At 32.6% G+C, this 19,193-nt stretch overlaps 1 protein-coding gene across 2 annotated transcripts in view; it reads left to right on the forward strand.

The window, feature by feature from the left end:
* Positions 1-246: 246 nt before the first annotated feature.
* The window catches only part of LOC109248522 (bifunctional heparan sulfate N-deacetylase/N-sulfotransferase 4), a 417,596-nt gene continuing 398,649 nt past the window's right edge, over positions 247-19,193 (forward strand). For both annotated transcript variants that reach the window (XM_019418297.2, XM_019418308.2), the window contains exon 1: positions 247-269. The gene's annotated coding sequence lies outside the window, so the exon portion shown is untranslated. The remainder of the gene's footprint in view (positions 270-19,193) is intronic.

Consider the following 19,193-nt stretch of genomic DNA (forward strand, 5'->3'; position numbering starts at 1 on the left):
TTTATGATGCAAAGTATAAAACCACTTTATGCAAAATAAATTTTAATAGAATTTGTATTTTACGTCATTCATGTATTGCACATAGCAATGTGAAATTTAGAAGTAGCAGTTTGACAGGCAGATGGAGAAAGTGTTTATGTAGGACAGCATATGTAGGAGGCAGGAAACTCATGACTAAAAGCAAACCAGGAAGTGGTAATTTATATAACCCTGTACAAACCACTAAGTGTCAACAGACCTCTGAACAGTGAGCAATTGACATGTGCAAGGTAATTTTAAGATCTTTTCCATGTTTTCTTCTCTGATGATAAAACTTGATTGTTTTAATAGTGAGTAAATATATTCATTGCACATAACACAAGGAAGCTGAAATACTTTATTATTTTTATTTGATGGTAATACTAAATTATAGCAACTTGGAAATTGTCTATGGTCCAGAGGGAGTCATTGCTTTTGGGTTTCATTTATAGTCAAAAGAAATTAAACCTACCAGGTCTAGCTTATAAAAACTAACAGATAATTGGACTCATTTCAAGAATAAGCTATTGAAAGCAGTTAGTATTAAGACTAAATTTTGAATTCTTAAAAAAAGTTATGCCTATGAATGCATATATATGTATTAAAATTATGGGAATGTCTTTGGATATTAACTGTCTCCAATTATCATAAATATTTCTTTAATTGTTTTAATAACTCTACCTAAGGAATCAGAATAAAGGTTGATGCTCATTTTCAAGCCAAAACTAAGTACAAGGTCAGTTAGTTTGTTTTGGGGAAATAAATTACTAGATTAAAAATACAAAAGTATTTCTGTATATGACTCTGTATGAAAACAAATATTTTGTATTAACCAAGAAGATACTAACATCCTCCTCAACTTGAATAAACTTTAGATAGGTTTCCTCCTGACTACAGTCCCTGATTTCCCTCTTCTTACAGCATTTACTTTAGAAAACTTGTCACTGAAAATTATTCCTGTGCCTTACGAGATGTAAATCTTCTACAACCTAAAGATGTCTTTCTCAAGAACCTGGAAATCATCTTTTTGAAATGTAATGATAAAAAACACAGGGTCCATGGACCCTAACTTTGATGAGCCAATTGGCAAACACAGATGGCTTAATCACATGAACCAACTTCCATCCCTATTGTACTCCAGTACATTTGCATTAGCTCACCCCATCCTTTAAAAATCCTTTCGCCTTTGATTTCATTGGAGTTGAGTTCACCCTCTCTTCCCTATGTAAAGTCTCTCTTGTTTAACTCTGATGCAATTTTTTTGACAGTTCATATAACATCCTCAAAAACGGTTCAGTATTAATACATTATTCCCAGGTGCCCTTTCTGAGGCTTTCCCTCCCAAAATTAAAATATATCAATATACCACACCAATAATTGCTCTCTAAAATTTGGGGGAAAATGATAAAATAGATAACATATGGCAACTGCTATAGTTTATGTTTTCAAACTATTCTGAAAAACTATTGAGGATAACTTTAGATAGCTTGCCTTGTTATGTGTTTTTAAGAATCCCATACTACAAATACTGTACATTAAAACCTACTTTTAATATCCTATTGGCAAAAATCTCTAGAGAATGCTGAATTATATATTAATAATAAAAAAACTGAAATTCCAAATATATATAGTACTTGAGAAATAGAATTTTACTTAATAGAATTGTATTTAAGTGAAGAAGAAAAGATACAGTTTTACATAGTATCAGTAACTACACATCAAGATAAGAAAAGATATAAATGACAGCAAATTACTAAAATAGAGATAAAGCTAACAATGTCTGAAGAACCATCCAGCATGCAAGGAGCCCAGAGCCACCAGATAGGACAGATATAACTGAGTAATCCTTTCCCTACTTTTACATAAACTTTTATTTTGAACAAGTCTAAGCAAGTTTTTTCCCATAACTTTCTAAGTTTCTAGAAACACTATGAGATAAAAGAGTAATAAAAAGTAAAGGTTTTAGTAAATTAGGCATTGGCTTTGTTTAATTATAAAGGATTCCAAAAAGAAAAGGAAATAAAATAACCATAAAGTCAATAGCTACTTAATTAAAAAAAATGCTAGGAGAATTTTTTTTTTAATTCTTTGCATATAGTATTTTCTCAGGTTTTCTCATGATAAAAGCAGGAATAGTTCCTTGTTCTGGGCCACTAAGCATTGATTGCCAAGTGTTTGACAGACAAAGGGAGCTGTTTCAGGAAGTCATAAAGAGGTAAAGAATAAGTAGGCTATTAACAGACATTCTCTGAGGCAAACATCATTCTAGGCAAATTCAACCTAAATCAGAAAAATTTGCAACCACAGGAAAACCAGCAAGAAAACACACATATCAAAACACAGTGCTCTGACATTACCGGGTAAGTAGAATGAATGAACTACTACTATAAACTGATGTAGATGGATCTCATAAGCATAATGCTGAGACAAAACAAACTCAAGAGTACATTTGTTCTAAACAGATGTGCAGCCATATTTTCAGCAAAAATATGTACAAGAATGTTCACAGCAGCACAATTTATAAGAATCAAAATCTGTAATCAACCAAATGTCCAGCCACATTAAAATGGATAAACAAATTGTGCTATATACGTGCAATGAAATACTACACAATAAAGAGAATATATAAACCTCAGATACATAATATGAAGTGGGAAAAGCCAGAGAGAAAAGAGTATATACTGCACGATTCAACAAGGGCAGAATTATTCTAACATGATAGAAATCAGGATAGTAGTCACCTTTGTGGGGGAAGCCCTAAACTGTGCAAGAGACAACTTCTATATTGTTAATACTGTTTTGTTTCTTGGTCTCTGTGCTGGTTACATGAGGTTTATTTTGAGAAAATCTGTTCAAATGAACTCTGATGATGTGTATACTTTATTTTTTCAACTTTAAGTTCACTTTTAAAAAAAAAGTACAGCTTAAATATGTAACACCTTTCCTTATTTAGCATAATTTTGTTGTAATTTTAACTTGTAAAGAGATGTCTTTTCACAAAGACTTATGTGTTACACAAATAGGTTTAAAAGTACAAATTAATTAGGGGTGCCTGGGTGGCTCAGTCAGGCACGACTGAGGAGCAACAACTCCTGGTTTCTGCTCAGGTGATAATCTCATAGTCACGGGATTGAGCCCCTCATTGGGCTCCATGGAGCCTGCTTAAGATTCTTTCTGCCTCTGCCTGCCTGCCTGCCTCTCTCTCTCTCTCTCTCTCTCTCTCTCCAAGCTTCCCCACCACCCACATGCTCTCTTTCTCTCTCTCTCAAAAAAAAAAAAAAAAAAAATCAAATTAATTCAACTTTTATGGTTAAAGAAAAATTATTGTTCACTTGGCCTCTGTAATTTTTTAAAAGATGATGACAAAAGATACAAAATAATAGAATTTTACAATTTATACTTCATCAGAAAAATATCTAAAGAAATTTTGAGATTGTCCCTTTAGTAACATATTCATTTGAATGCTATTATGGAATATTATATTTAAAAATCCTAACTATTGTTATCTTGTGCCATAGTTTAATAAGAATCATAAATATTACCTATTTTCTCTCTACAACATCTCTAGGCCATAAAGTCAAGCACTGGGGCAAAGATTATATTTAATGACTGATACATTTAGAAAGGGCTGAAATGTACAAAGACCCACTATATAAGAAGAGTATCAAGGACTCCAAACAGTAACCATTAGTGCTGATTAACTTTAATTTTCAGAGCATTTATAGTCTTACCTAACATTTTTATTGAGCCCATTGAAAGATGCAATGCCACTCATGAGTTTATTTTTTTAAGCAATTCTACTCATTAGTTTTATTTCTTTTGCATATATGTATACATAAAAATATGATTATCTACATCTATATCTATCCATTAATCAAGAGAGAGACAGAGAGAGAAGTGTTAAAAAAATGAAAGTAAATGGAAGTCAATATATTAATTTCTGCCTTTTAAAACAAAAGAAGCAGGGGCACCTGGGTGGTTCAGTTGGTTTAAGCGTCTGACTCTTGATTTCAGCTCAGGTCATTGTAATAGGTCAACTTATAAGATATCAGAAAGCTTATTGTATATAAGTTCACCTTAAACTCACCTTTCATGAATAGTTGAGATAAAAGGCTTATGTAGTTCCCTATTAGGGTTATCAGTAATTACTAACCGCCCTATCTCACTTCTGTGACCTCACCTGCTTACTAAACAGATAACTTAGGATGCAAAATGCTCCCCCACTCCCTCCACCAAGATCTGGCCTAGGCAAGACCAACATGTAAAAAGTCACATACTCACTGTCCTACAGCATCTCAGGTGTCTAACTGTGATTGGTCATTTTAAACCCTCTTAGGACAAAGACATTCACAATTTATAGGTTCCCGCCAAAACTAATGTCTTTATGTCACAATATAATTGGCTACCATGAAATGCTGTTGATTGTAATTGGTTAACCAAATAATGATGTATTCTGACTTGCTAAAATCCATATAAGCCCACTGCTGCCTTTGTTCAGGGCCATTCTCTGCACTTTTCTCCTTAAGATAAGGAGATCAGGTTTGGCCTGGCAGTGAATAAAATCTTGCCTTGCTTCTATTCGGTGTCTGGTGGGTTTTTTTCAATATCACCCTGTTTCAGTCATGATCTCGTGGTTCATGAGATTCAACCCTGTATCTGGTCTGTGCTGACAGTGCAGAGCCTGCTTGGGATTCTCTCTCTGCCCCTACCCCACTCATGCACACAAGTGCTCCCTGTCCCTCTCTCTCTCTCTAAGGAAAAAAAAAAAAAAAAAAAAGAAACAGCAATTCTAGTTTTATAATTCAAAGACACAGACACAAATTACAACACATTGAATACACCTCAGATATTCATTGTACTTAGAAAACATAGAAGGAAATCAATTGGTATCTCCTAAAGTCTGACTGTTCTAAAGGCATGAATAGTTGCATTTCCAGGAGCAGGAGCCATAATTTTTTACCTTTAAAAATAAGTTAGCCTCAGGGGTGCCTGGGTGGTTCAGTTGGTTAAGCACCCGACTCTCAATTTCAGCTCAGGTTATGACCTCATGGTTCATGAGATGGAGCCCTGAGTAGGGCTCTGCCTTGACACTATGGAGTAGGCTTTGGATTCTCTTTCTGTCTCTCTCTGTCCCTCCTCCCTCCCTCTCCCTCTCTCTCCCACCTTCCTCCCTCTCAAAATAAATAAATAAACTTCAAATAAATAAAAAATAAAAATATGTTCGTAAAACCCTTTGAGAAAATGGTGTTAAAACCACGTTAGTTATTTGCATTGGAAAATTTGCTAAAACTGCTAAGCCAATTTATGAGTAACAGTGAAAAATGCCACAGCACCCTGAGAAATCATTCTCTTATCATTCAATGTACAGTTCAGGTATTTGACCTTACCAAAATCATGGATACCAGGATATCATGACCACCAGCTGCCAGATGTTTTCATCTGCACTGGAAAGAATGTGAGCTTCATGGTAATAGCTTTTGAATAACCTGTTCTTAAAAAATATATATTTTTTTTAGTTTTTGAGTGCATTTATTTATGAGAGAGAGAGACAGCACGAGTGGGGGAGGGGCAGAGAGAGATAGGGAGACACAACATCCTAAGGAGGCTCCAGGCTCTGAGCTATCAGCACAGCGCCTGATGCAGGGCTAGAACTCACAAACCATTAGATCATGACCTGAGACAAAGTTGGATGCCTAACCAACTGAGCCACCCAGGGGCCCCTGAACATGTTCTTGAGAACTTTATCTTGCAGAATCTGTTTTCTGAATCCTTGAATCTGCAAGTGAAATATTAATACAATCCCCCATGGCTGAACATTTCTTTGAATATATAAAATGAATAGAAATTTTTCTAAGTTCCTTTGATTTTCCCATAATATTTTTGAAACAACATGCAACTGGAATCTAAACCTCTAAATAAGGAAATATCTATTGGTGCAATGTTACATGCTAGTATATTTTCTTAGGTCAAGTCACTATTGTTTTAGTTAACAGATGCCAAAATGTATTCCAATTTGAAAAATATACAGTTAATGGCACCTGATACAATATTTTTTATCTTCCCATAATAACACATGAAGACAACCAAAAACAGGATACTTCAACAACTATGAATTTTCTTCTGTCAATTAACTTGTCAAAAAATAATAATTGGCTTTAATATTTATGAGAATTTGTTGATTTGAATCACCAGGGGAAAGTATTTTGCAGAATAGAGCCATAAATGTTGTAGTTAAAATTGTATAGGACCATGCTGCAGTTAGAGGCAGAAGGTAAAGTACTCTTAAAATATTTTCTAAACAAAGAATTAGTTTATCCCATATGTTTGAACATAGGTCCTTACATTTCTTTGTTGTTGCTATAGCGTAGTGATACCCAGAAGGGCTCTGAAAATATCTTAATAAATACCACTGTTTGAAATTTTATATAACCAATGGAAGTATTTGCTCTTTTCCTCCCAAGACTACATGTTGAAACTTCCGCCAGCAACTTGAGAAATTACACTTTCCTCCAATTCAGATTGAAAATGCCAAGAGACTAAATCAGTTGTCAATTGAAAGCAGTGGCATTTCTTTATTCTTAGGTCAGTCAAGGTTCATGAATAATATCTGAAAATTGCAAATCAGTAAAAATAGAGTTAAGAAAAATGTGTAAAAAGGAATATTTGTCTTTATAATGTGTGTATGTCTCTATTGGCCTCAACATCATTTAGAGGAAGTATCCTACAGTGGCCTAAAATGTAAGTTTTGGAGATAATGCAGCTGAGATCAAAGTTTGAGTCTCTCTCCAACTGATGAGAGATTTGGTTTGCTAAACCTCAATTTTGTCATCTATATAATGAAAATATTTTCAATTAATACCATATAAGAAATAAATGGAATTAGTGCAAAACATTTAGTTCAATTCACATAGTTAGAAAATGGTAAATGTTAGCTATTATTATCACTATTAATAATAACAGAATCATAACAAAACTCCAATTTATAATATTGAAATTCATTTAGGGTTTGACAGGAATTTTCAGTTGTAAAATTATGACCTATATACCAAACAGCTTTCTTTTCCCTTCTGATACATTTCTCAATCATTGGACCCTACTCTTCAGTTAAGAAACATTTCAAGTTCTTTCAAAGATTATGTGTTTGTAGCAAAAAATGAATTAATTTTCCATTAGATCAAAATTTTAAAATATGTAATTTAAATTGAACATTTTTTCCTTCTCTGGAATTTGGAAGTGTGTATCATAAATTCTCAATATGATTAAAAATAAGCCACAATAATAAGACCTAGGACCTAGACAGAAGGTCTATGGTGAATTGTTTTCTTTCTGTCTAGGTCCTAGGTCTTATTATTAACTTTGAGTTAAACAAGATGAGTAGGTTCTGGAGATCTACACTGGCATTGTAACTATATTGCACACTTAAAATTTTGTTAAGAGGACAGATTAAAAAAAAAAAAGAGGGGCACCTGGGTGGCTCAATCAGTTAACGTGTCCAACTGTTGATTTCAGCTCAGGTTATAATTTCAGAGTCATGAGACTGGGCCCCACATTGGGATCCACACTGAGAATGGAGCCTGCTTAAGATTCTCTGATTCTCTCTCTCCTTCCCTCTCTGCCTTCCCTCCTCCCAACCTCCCTCCCTTCTTCTCTCAAAAAAAAAGAGGGCAGATTTCATGTTAAGTGGTCTTGCCACAACAAATTTTTTAATTAAGTATAAAATTTAAAGAGCTAAAGAAAATTCTTCTCTCTACAGAAAAGGACCAGGAAAAGGTAAATTAGCAAGACAAAAATCTTTTAAATTATCATCCTACTTCAACCACATATCTTAGAGAAAAGAGTGACCTCACTCACCTTCAATGAAGTCAGCTGAAGCCTTTCAGCAAAGGTCCCTACTGAGGTGATGATAAAAGTCAGAAAAACCCAGCTGGATACCTGAGACTTCAATTCCATCAGGCAGGAAAGAGGCTACCCCACACAGTGCTGATGGTGGCCATATGGAAGCAGGAACAAGGTGTCCCTCTTCTCCAAGTCAGGATGGTATGAATGGAGAATAGCGGAGAGTTTGAAGTTCAATCCCACCCATCAGTATTGAGACTTCCTACCAATTTTCTCCTGAAATGCCAACAGAGGCTGAGTGGGAAACTTTGACTTTTATTCCCACAAAATAGTGATGAAGCACCATCTTCTTTACCCTATCAGAGTAGTGCCAGTAAAGACTTACTGAAACAGAAGATTTAAATAAGATCCAGAGCCTCACAACAAAGTACCTCAAATATTCAGTGTATGATTGAAAAGCACTTGGGTTGTTCTTGGTTTTTGTTTTTGTTTTGTTTTTTTGTTTTTTTGCTTGTTTGTTTGTTTTTTAGAGAGAAGGCATGCCAGTTAGGGAGAGGGGCAGAGGAAGAGAGAGAGGGAATCCCAAGGAGGCTCCACACTTAGCACTACGCTCAACACAGGAGCTAGATCCTAGGGTCCTGGGATCATGACCTGAGCCAAAACCAAGAATAAGGTGTTCAACCAACTAAGCCACCCATGCACAATGAAAAGCACTCATCTTAACAAGAATCAGGAAACCTTGTCTTGAATGATTAAAGATAATAAATAACAATGAGGTGACAGAAATGTTGGACATTAAACCGGCCATCTTAAAAATAATTCACCAGGCCATTTTGAATACACTTATATTAAAAAAATAAAGTCCCCACAATTAAATAGAATATTTCAGCAAAAGGAAAAAGATCTAAAAAAGAGCCAAGTAGAAATCTAGAAGTAAAAAATACAATGCCTCCACCCCCCCCCAAAAAAAATTCACAGGATAGGCTCAACAGTAGGATGAAGATTACAGAGGAAAGAATCATTAAACTTGAAAGCAGAACAGTAGCAATTATACAATATTAACAACACAAAGACAGAAATCTGAGAATAAATGAGTAGGGCTTCAGGACCTGTGAGACTATATATAACAAAAGCTCTAACATTTGTAACAACAAAGCCCCAAAAGGAAAAAGATTAAGAATATGAGGCTCAGAAAGGATTTGAAGTAAAAATGACTATTTACCAAATTTGGCAAAAGACATAAACCTACAGTTTAAAGAAGCTGAAGGAATCCAAAGCAAGATAAACAAAAAGAAATTCATGCTAAGATACAATAATGAAATAAGGAAGTCTTTACATATCCTGAAAACGTCAAAGGAAACATAAGGTAATACTATAAAATAATTCTATATACATAAATTTGACAACTTAAATGAAATGGAAGACTTAATATAGTAGATACTTCTCCCCTAAATGACATATTTTAACACAATTTCAATAAAAATTTCAGCGTATTTGCATATACTAGCAAGTTTACTCTAAATTTATATGAAACACAAAGGAACTAAAATAGCTAAACAATTTTTTAAAAGAATAAAACAGAAGTAATCATTAAATCTAATTTCAAGACTTATTACATAGCTACAGTAAGCAAGACTATGGTATTATCAAAGGGATTGATGCATGAAATTAATAAAAGAGTTTAGAGAGAACTCTGACCTTGGAATACTACTTAGCAATAAAAAGGATCAAACTATTAAAACATACAGTTTATATAGACCTCAAAGTTACAATGCTCAGTTTGTTCACTTAAGACCAATCTGCAAAGTTCACATACTGTCTAGGGATGGAAACCACATTCATAATTGTGAAGGGCTTGGTATGATGAGTGTGACTATAAAGGATTAGCACAAAAGATCTTTGTGGTAATGGAATAGTTCTGTATCTGCTAATATATAGCTCTTCTGAATATTTATATAGACATGTGATAAAATTGCACAGAACTATACACACATATGTACCAATGACAATTTCCTGGTTTTGACGTACTATGGCTATGTCAGATGTAACCAGTGAGGGAAATTGTGAGGGTACATGTACATAAGATCTCTTTGTACTATTGTTGCAATTTCCTAGTATCTATAACTTTTTCAAAATAAAAACTAGGAAATTTTCCCCTCACAAACTACTGAGACTTTTTCAATTATTTAAGTAAAAGTTTTGAAATTTCTGAATTTTTCTAAGAGAAATACATTTTCTTCACTGAAGGCTAAATACCAACACAAACATTTTTCTATTCTATAACATAATAGGACTTACTACTCTCCAATCAGAATTTAAAACTGTGAGTTAAGAACCAAGGTTCTGTATTTGTTTTGAATTAAGAAGGAAACACTGACATTATTTTTCTTAGTCAACCTTACACACTGGTAAAGACTTTAGGGATTCATGCCTTAAATACAAATTTCACAAAAGAAGGCACCGAGGGTGAGAAAACAGTTACTGTTTTCTTTTTAAATTTATTTTGATACCAGATGGTACTCCAATCATTTTAAATTTATTGAGATTTATTTTATGGCCAAGCATTTGTAGAGAATGTCCATTTTGTATTTGTATGGCTCTATAATTATCAATTAGGTCAAGGTAGTTGATAACGTTGTCCAGGTTATCTATGTATTTATTATTGCTTTATTTATATATATAATTTATAAATAAATTTATAATTTATGGAAAAATATATTTATTTATAACTTATTGTCTAATTTTTCTCTCAATTGTTGAGATGTTAATTTTTTTAACATGATTTTTGAATGGCTATTGTTTCCTTTAATTATGCTAATTTTTGTTTCTTGTAATTTTAAGGTCTATTAGTAGGAAAACTTATGTTATAATTGTTTGTCTCCCTAAAGAATTAACTCTCTCATTATAATGAAGTGTTCCTCTTAATCAGGTAATAACTTTTCTCTTGACATCTATATCATATTAATAGAGCCATGCCTGCCTTTTCATGCTTTCCATGTTTATGGCAAATTATGTTCCCATCTATTTACATTCAAACTATCTGAAGGTTTCCACTTAAAGTGCATATTTTGTAGAGAGCTGAGCTTATAACTGAGTCTTACTTTTTTATATGCCAACAATATCTGACTTTTCATTAGAATGTTTACTCCATTAACACAATACATTTATTGATATGTTTAGATTCATGTTTACTACTTAAGAAGATTTATTTTCATATTACCCACTTTGCATTTTGTTCCTTTACTCTTGCTTTCCTCGGTTTTTTTTTTTTTTTTTTTGGATTATTTTTAAGCAATTATTTGAATAGTTTATCATTGTTTTAATCAATATGCTAATTCATGATAAACTAGAGTAAGTCAAACAACTATATATCAGGCACCACCAATTTCAAATAGGATTAAGTTTACTCATTCATTCTTTTGGAAAGCATTTCATACGTTTTCATATTCCTGGGAATAATTAATATGATTTTTGCATTTCATTGTAGTATAAATTTAATTCAAATTCCCATTAAGTTTCCCCTTTCTAATATCATGTCACATGTCTGCCAGTCAAATACTTGATTTTTTGGCAAAAGCTGTATAAGTGAACATTTTGGGCACTGGCTCCACACCAACTGGATTCAAATTCTGGCTCTATAATTAACTAGCTTTATTGTATGTTGTTACTTCATCACGTTTTTTGGTCTCGGTTTCCTTCTCAGATTTACAGACCAGAGTATAGTTGCAGAAAACATAATCCATTGAAGATTTAAAAAAAAGAAAAAAGATTTAAGAAGAAAGCAACTTATGATAGGGTTTTAAGTGACATAAAGAAGTGTTCAGGAACTGGAGAGCTTAGTTTGGCCTATCAGGAAAGCCCTTGAAGACACACTGTGAAGCTGGTTTGGTAAGGGAGCTAGCCATTGTGGCTAGCTTGGCAACATTCAATCTAGGGACTATGTAGACACTAGAGCCATTGTAACAGAGCTTTCAAAGAAGAAAATTTAAATATCTTGCTTAACAGTTTCAAGAGAGCCATGCAGCTGCCACTTTTAAGTGGTCACTTTTAACTTCCAGGTTTCACATGGTTATGTGTATTTGGTATAAGCTGTGTTACATACAAAGTTTAACTGCAAGGAAATCTTTATAATTTATACTTCACATTTTCAGCCTTTCATTTATAGTAATTCAAGCTAAAATAAAGTGATAAAGAGGTATTAAGAGAGTCAATTTGCCATATCTCTTTCCTCTGTAAACTGGCCATAATAACTACTAATTACCTCCTACAGTTGTTTAATGACATTAAATACCCTAATGTAGGTAACATACATGGTACATTGCCCAGCACATTGTTGTTGATGCGGGGGCAGGGGGAGTCTTTTCCTTTTAAATTCAAGAGATGGTATGTTTCTTATTCCTGCTTGGGTTGCACATAATTTTCAAAGACAAAAAATAGTTTTATTCTTAAAACTATAAAGATATATTAAAGCCTAAGATAAAGATTATACTTTTAAAAATCAAGTAGATTCATTGTAGGGTTAATTTCTTGAATAGAAACATCATTTATCTATATAGCTTTACTCTGGGAACCCTTTGGTAGAAATTCTCATCTTATTACAGAGATTAAGAATGAAATATTATGAGTCCTAATCCAATACTTCGACAAGAGCTAAGAGCTATAGAAAGTAATAAATAATTAGTTGTCATTTTTATGATATCATTGTAGGATCAGGATTCACTGAAATATATAGTTGTAGGATGCAGAGTGTTCTCATTACTAGTCAAAACTAATTGACTATTAATGTATTAATAAATGTAGCTTTTGTTTGGTCTTGAATGGCAGGGGCAGCTCTCAATTCTATGTGATCAAGTGTACATTTTGTATCTGATTTTAAATAGACTGTAAAACACTGTAAAATATCAAATTAGTTTTAATCTTTTGGATGTAGAAGTTAATGTATACAATATCACATCTTAAGGTATCACTGAAATCATACTTATATTCCATAATACATAAATTTTGATAAACAAATATAAATAGAAATGAAACCATAAACTTTATCTATACACTATTTAACCAAAGTGATTTATGATGGCAGATTTCTCTATTGTATAAATATTCTCCAAGGCATTAGCTATTAATTCAGTTTATTTCATTAAAACAAATATATACAATTCAAATCAGATTTACTAAGTAAAAGAAAAGAAAGTTCTTAATTTCATGGGCTCAGAATTTCAATTGTATAATATAATATAGTTGTGAAAAAAGAACTGGAATTCTTAAGTTTTTACCCCTACTCATACTAACATGATAGCTCAATTACTAAACTGGCCATATAACTTTATTGATGAAAATATATACGTAAGTATCCACTAACTAAAATTTCAATTAACTTTAACAGTATACAGGTGAATTTAAGCAGTTTGCAAAACTTCAACGTATCAACTCCTTGACTAAAAGGGAGTTTTGAAGGTAGAAAATATAACATTTGGGGTTAGATACTCAAAGCGATCCTTGTGCTACAAATTATGCACAAAATGGTCCTTGTATTTTTAGGCTCACAGGAAAGAAGAGAAATCTCCATGGGTCCAATAAGAAGTGGTCGGAGAACATTGAGCGATAAGTACATATAAGAGGGAGGGCTGCTCTAAAGATGCTGCTGGCAGCAAGTAGAGGAGCTATATATCAAACATCACATAGGACCTCACAAAGAAGCAAGAGCAAATCTCCTGAGGAAGAGAGAGTCTCATCAACTTAGGCCTCCAGATTTCCCAGAGTTTGAGATTTGTTGGGCTCAATATCAAGAATCAGCTCACATACAATCAAGCAAAATGTCATGATGAGATTTAGGCCAACAAAAAACATATTTAGACTACTCAATACTTTGGACATTAAAGTTTTCTAAATGTGTATGTATATATATTCCTATAAGTAGATGCTTAAAGTACAAAAAATCAGATTACCAAAATGAGTAATCAATAGGCCTATTTGAAAAAGAGACAAATAGAAGGTTTTTAAGTAAATATATGTAACTATTGAAAAAACAATCAAAATATGGATTAAAGAGCAAAGTAGATATAGCTGAAAGAGGACAATTCAATTGAAAGAAAATTCTGATGAATTTACTCAAAGTGGAACTAGACAAAGATATTAAAAAAAAAGAAGAGGTTTAAAAGTACAGACAATAAGTTCTAACATATAACGAGGTAGAGACTTGAGACTTGATTGAAAGAAAGTATTTGAGAGATAAAGAATAAAATTATTCAGAACCGATGAAAGACCTAAATGCATAGGTACAAGAAACACAATACATATCAAATGATTAAAAGAAATACACACAAATCATGAATTCAAAGAAGAGGAATCAAAAAAATTTTAATACAACATCTAAAAGGGTATCTTAAAGCCAGAAAAAGATAATTTCTTTAAAAGAACAGTAATTAATCATTAGGCAGACTTATTAATTTTAAATAAGAAGGTTAAAAGGCATTGAAATAGAATATTTAAAATGCTGACAGGTTAAAGTATTAAAAATTTAGAATTCTGAATCCCCACACCTACCAAGAATGTGAATGAAATAAAATACTTTGAAATAAAGAAAAATGATAGTAGAGGCACCTGGGTGGCTTAGTCAGTTAAGTGTCTAATTCTTGATGTCAACTGAGGTCATTACCTCATGGTTTCTGAGACTGAACTCCAGTGGGGCTTCATACTGAGAGTGCAGAGCCTGCTTAGGATTCTCTCTCTCCTCTCTCTGCTCCTCCCCTACTTGCATGTGTGCTATCTCTCAAAATAAATAACATTTTAAAAAGAAAAGAAATGGATAGAAAAGAAAAGGAAGAAAAGAAAAGAAAAGTTATAGTATACCAAAAATAGACCTAAATTAAAGGGAGTACTAAAAATATATACTTCAGGAAGAAGGAAATGATGCCAGTAGGGAGAAAAAGTTAATAAATAGAAGTAAATCTAACTAAACATTTTCTGTATAAAAATAATAATAATTATTTTGGGGGAGTTAAAGATAAAAAATCTTAAAACCAAAAGGGCATAAAATTTCATAGGAATGAAAATAAGGTAGAGGGCTCCAAGGTCCTTATTATTTTTCAGAAAGGTATTAAAAAATATATTCTCCACTTTAGTAAACATAACTTCCAAATAATAACCTACATAAGGAAAGACATATTAAGTTCTGTTTCCAAAGAAATAGAAAGACACAGAATACAAAGAATAGAATGAAAGGTATAAATGTAAAAAACAACCTAAATTTTTTTGTCAAGGCTAGAAAGTCAATGGAAACATAGTGAAACGGAACAGTGGCAAAATGCCAAAGTGGATTTCAATGGACAAATAATCTTAGATAAATTTTAATAAAAAAGAAAAAGGTTTTCAAATTGGAATTTTAAAATTAGGGGTTTGATGTTTATGGGATGTTCCTAAAATAAGGGAAAGAAAACACTGGAAGAAAAAAAATGAAAGAACACATATAGGAAAATACTAACAATAGTAAAGTTGATATTAACACTGCTGTTATATAACATAACATCAAGAAAAAGTAGCTTTAAGCACATAATGATTAAAGATTCACCTCATCAAGAAAATAGAACTAAACTTGTATTTCTTAGTAAAACAGTCTTATGATATACATAATAATATGCAAAACAGGGAGAAATGGACAAATTCACCATTTAATAGAAAATTTTAACAGGATCTTTTCAATTAATGAAAAATGAAGATAAAAAAATTAGGAAAGTAAGAAACACCATGAGAAAAAAACAACGTTGTAGCACACATGGGCCATTTATAAAAACTCACTCCAAACTTGGCACTAAAACCAGTCTATAAATGTTCAAAAATCATTATCACACAGAACACTTACTCTGTTTGCAATACAATTAAATTAGAAGTCAATAATGACAATATAAGCAAAGAAAACAACTTTTCACTTTGAATTTTAAAAACATATTTGTGGGGCGCCTGGGTGGCTCAGTCGGTTAAGCAGCCGACTTCAGCTCAGGTCATGATCTCGCCCTCCGTGAGTTCGAGCCCCGCGTCGGGCTCTGTGCTGACAGCTCAGAGCCTGGAGCCAGTTTCAGATTCGGTGTCTCCCTCTCTCTGACCCTCCCCTGTTCATACTCTGTCTCTTCCTGTCTCAAAAATAAATAAAACGTTAAAAAAAAAAATTTTAAATAAATAAAATTAAAAAAAATAATAACATATTTGTAACTACCTCTAGTTTCAAAAAGACATTAAAACAAAACAAAGCTATACATTGAAACTTGTAAGTTCAAGTAAAATAGTAGTAAGAAGGGGAATTTATAGCTTAAAAACTATATATTAGAGAACAGAGATGTTAAAGCTAAATAAGGTAATGATCTATTTAAGTGGTTTTAAAGAATGCTAGAATAAACCCAAAGAAAGTGATGATAAAGTAAAGGTACTTTCTATTATCAGTGATAAACAAAGATAAAATAGAAGTCTGAAAAAGCAAAATCAGTTTTCTAAGATAATAATTAAACAGCTGAATTTCTGATGTTTAATAAAATATGAGCAAGCTAGAAGAAACAAAAAAAAGTAGCCTAACTATAGACAAAGCAGATATTAGTCAACTGAAATTGAGTTATGTTGTAATAACAAATAATATTAAATCTCACTAGCTTGCTACACCAAAGAATCATTATTGTTTGGGTTAAATTCCTCATAGTAAACTATGTTTATTAATTCTAAACCCTTTTGTTCCGGAACTTGCTAGTTCTATAGCTATGGAATTAAAAAGTGTTGTGATCTCATGCTAGCTCTTAAAATTGTTTGTCACACATTATATATTTTCTTCTTCAACTGACCAAAGTAGATCACAAGGCCAACCCTGTTGTCAACTAGGCCAGGAAATATATATCATATCATATCATATAATTAATATAATATAATGGAAGGTAAGGTAAGTTAGCATTTCTATATCCATTATAATATATATGGAAAGTCATTCCTCCAGGGAATGGTTGTATAAAGAGGAAACTGGTAGGAAATAGGAGTAAATATTTTGAACAATTATTACCAGCTAACAGAATAGATAAAACTATGAAAAATTATATGAAAAGTAATTTTAAAATATAGGTGAAATATATGTATTCTGATAATATGTAATCTAACAAAACTGATTAGGTGAGAAATAAGTCAGGCTTTTTACATGTGATATCATAGCCTAGCTTCAAAAATGAGGTTTTTATTTTGTTCTCCCCTATGAGCAAGTTTCTGTTCCATACAATAGTGCCTTTTATTCTTCTGTTTAATCTATGATTTAGCTCCCTGCTCAGATACCTACACTGGGATTCGTAAAAAAGAAAAAAAAAAAAAAAAAAAAGCCCATTTTCTGTTGGTGTTTCCTAAATGCCTATTCCTCAAAGGCTATAAAAACAACAGTAACATAAAGGTAAAAACATTTAAAAAGAAGTTAACTGATGGAGGTTAAGGGCAGTCCCAAGGGATGGTCTTGTTTGACTTGAATGCAAGTACACAAAAAGAAATTATCTAGGAAGCAATTGGAAGAGTATCACTAGCTCAGAGAGAAGAATGAGTAAGAGAGGTTTTAGAAGGATAGGAGTGGCACTTTTTAGAAATGTTAAATTAAGATAAGCAATAAGGAATGTGTTTAAGATGAAATATTGAGGGGGGTTTTGTTGATTTTTTTTTATGTTTATTTATTTTTGAGAGAGAGAGAGAGACAGAGCATGAGTGAGGGAGACTCAGAAAGGGAGACAGAATCCGAAGCAGGCTCCAGGCTCTGAGCTGTCAGCACAGAGCCCGACATGGGGCTTAAACCCACAAACCATGAGATCATGATCTAAGCCAAAGTGAGATACTTAACCAACTGAGCCACCCAGGCACTCCAAAATATTAAGGTTTTAATTGTTGATAATCTATTTTACTTGGATTAATAATGAAACTACTATAGGACAATGATCAAATAATTAGATTCATCAACTAAAATTTTAAAAAATGAACAATATTTTCTAATGCATGGCTTTATAGTGAGCATGTTATTTAAGTTCCCATGTACTCTGTCTCTACCTGTTAAGTGGGGCAAAAAAATCAGTTATAAACTAATAGTTAAAATTATAGGATACACTATTGCCATTCTGATTGACTTTTACACGTTTGAGAAAAAAGAAGTTAAGCTATATTTTAGATAAAACACACTCCAGATACAGCCATGGAAACAAAAAAGAATCATGCATTCTAAGTTCACAGAAAATCACCATTTATGTAGAGAGGAGTATAGAGATGTTCACAGTATTGCCTTCAATAGCTTATAGATAAGCTTTATTTTCTCCCCTCGCATTACCAAAAAATGGGAAACGAGCACGAACATCATCTTTTTTCCCCATTTTTCCTATTCAGGAAGATCTTTTTAAGACAAAGATTAGACACAGTTGACTTTTTGTCAAGTCTTTTCATGTCAAAGAACCTGTTAGGGAGACCACCAGGTTTTAAAACAATAGGTGTATGTGCACAGGCTCACTTATTTCACCCTTCCCATGAGGAATGGCAAATACTCCTTAAATAAACTGAGTATTATTGTTAAAAGAACACATATATTTAGTTTCTCAAAGACATGGAATTATTAAAGGAGAAATTATCTTACAGAAGAAGATACTGTTAAGTTTCTCAGGATCCACCAACCAATTTGACAATAAATTTCATATATTGAAAAAAAAAAAAGAAGAAGATACTGAGTTGAGTAAGATTTGGTTTGGTTTAATTTGGGAAATGACAGTATCACAAGGTCCTGTATCCTATTGTTAATAAATGTCTCAGCTCTCCAGACTTCAAAGTCATGAATACTATTTGTTATCTTTCTCACATGTGCTTTGTGAAGTAAGTGAATATCTCACCTTCATTTAGAGATGGTAGCAGCTTTAATATTTAGCAAGAGCTGTTGCCTGGCTTTTTGACAGCCAAAAAATCAATCTCTCATTTGTTTTTTCTTCTTCTTTCCTCTCTTGTGAAGAACCAACACAGACCAGTAAGTAATCCAAGGTAGTAAAATTTACATGCAAATATTTCCTTTTGTAGACACACATTATTCTGTAGTGTATTCTACTAAGAAATGAAAGTTATCTGGTGGTAGGGACTGTGCCTTTCTATTTATTATGTTCAGGACCCAAAATAAATACCAAATAGGAGCACTGAAGATTATGGTAATAATGCCTGGAAAGTTCTTAGAATACTAATGAAATTCATTATTGGATTACAAAATAGTTAATTGAAGTCATCATCATTACAATAGTTGATTCCTTTGATGTATTGCCTCTGGGCATGATTAAAGATTTAACAATATTGGTCTTACATCCTAAAATGTG

Source organism: Panthera pardus, unplaced genomic scaffold (genome assembly GCF_024362965.1).
Source record: "Panthera pardus isolate Hobbes unplaced genomic scaffold, ASM2436296v1 HiC_scaffold_13, whole genome shotgun sequence".
Lineage (NCBI taxonomy): Eukaryota > Metazoa > Chordata > Mammalia > Carnivora > Felidae > Panthera > Panthera pardus.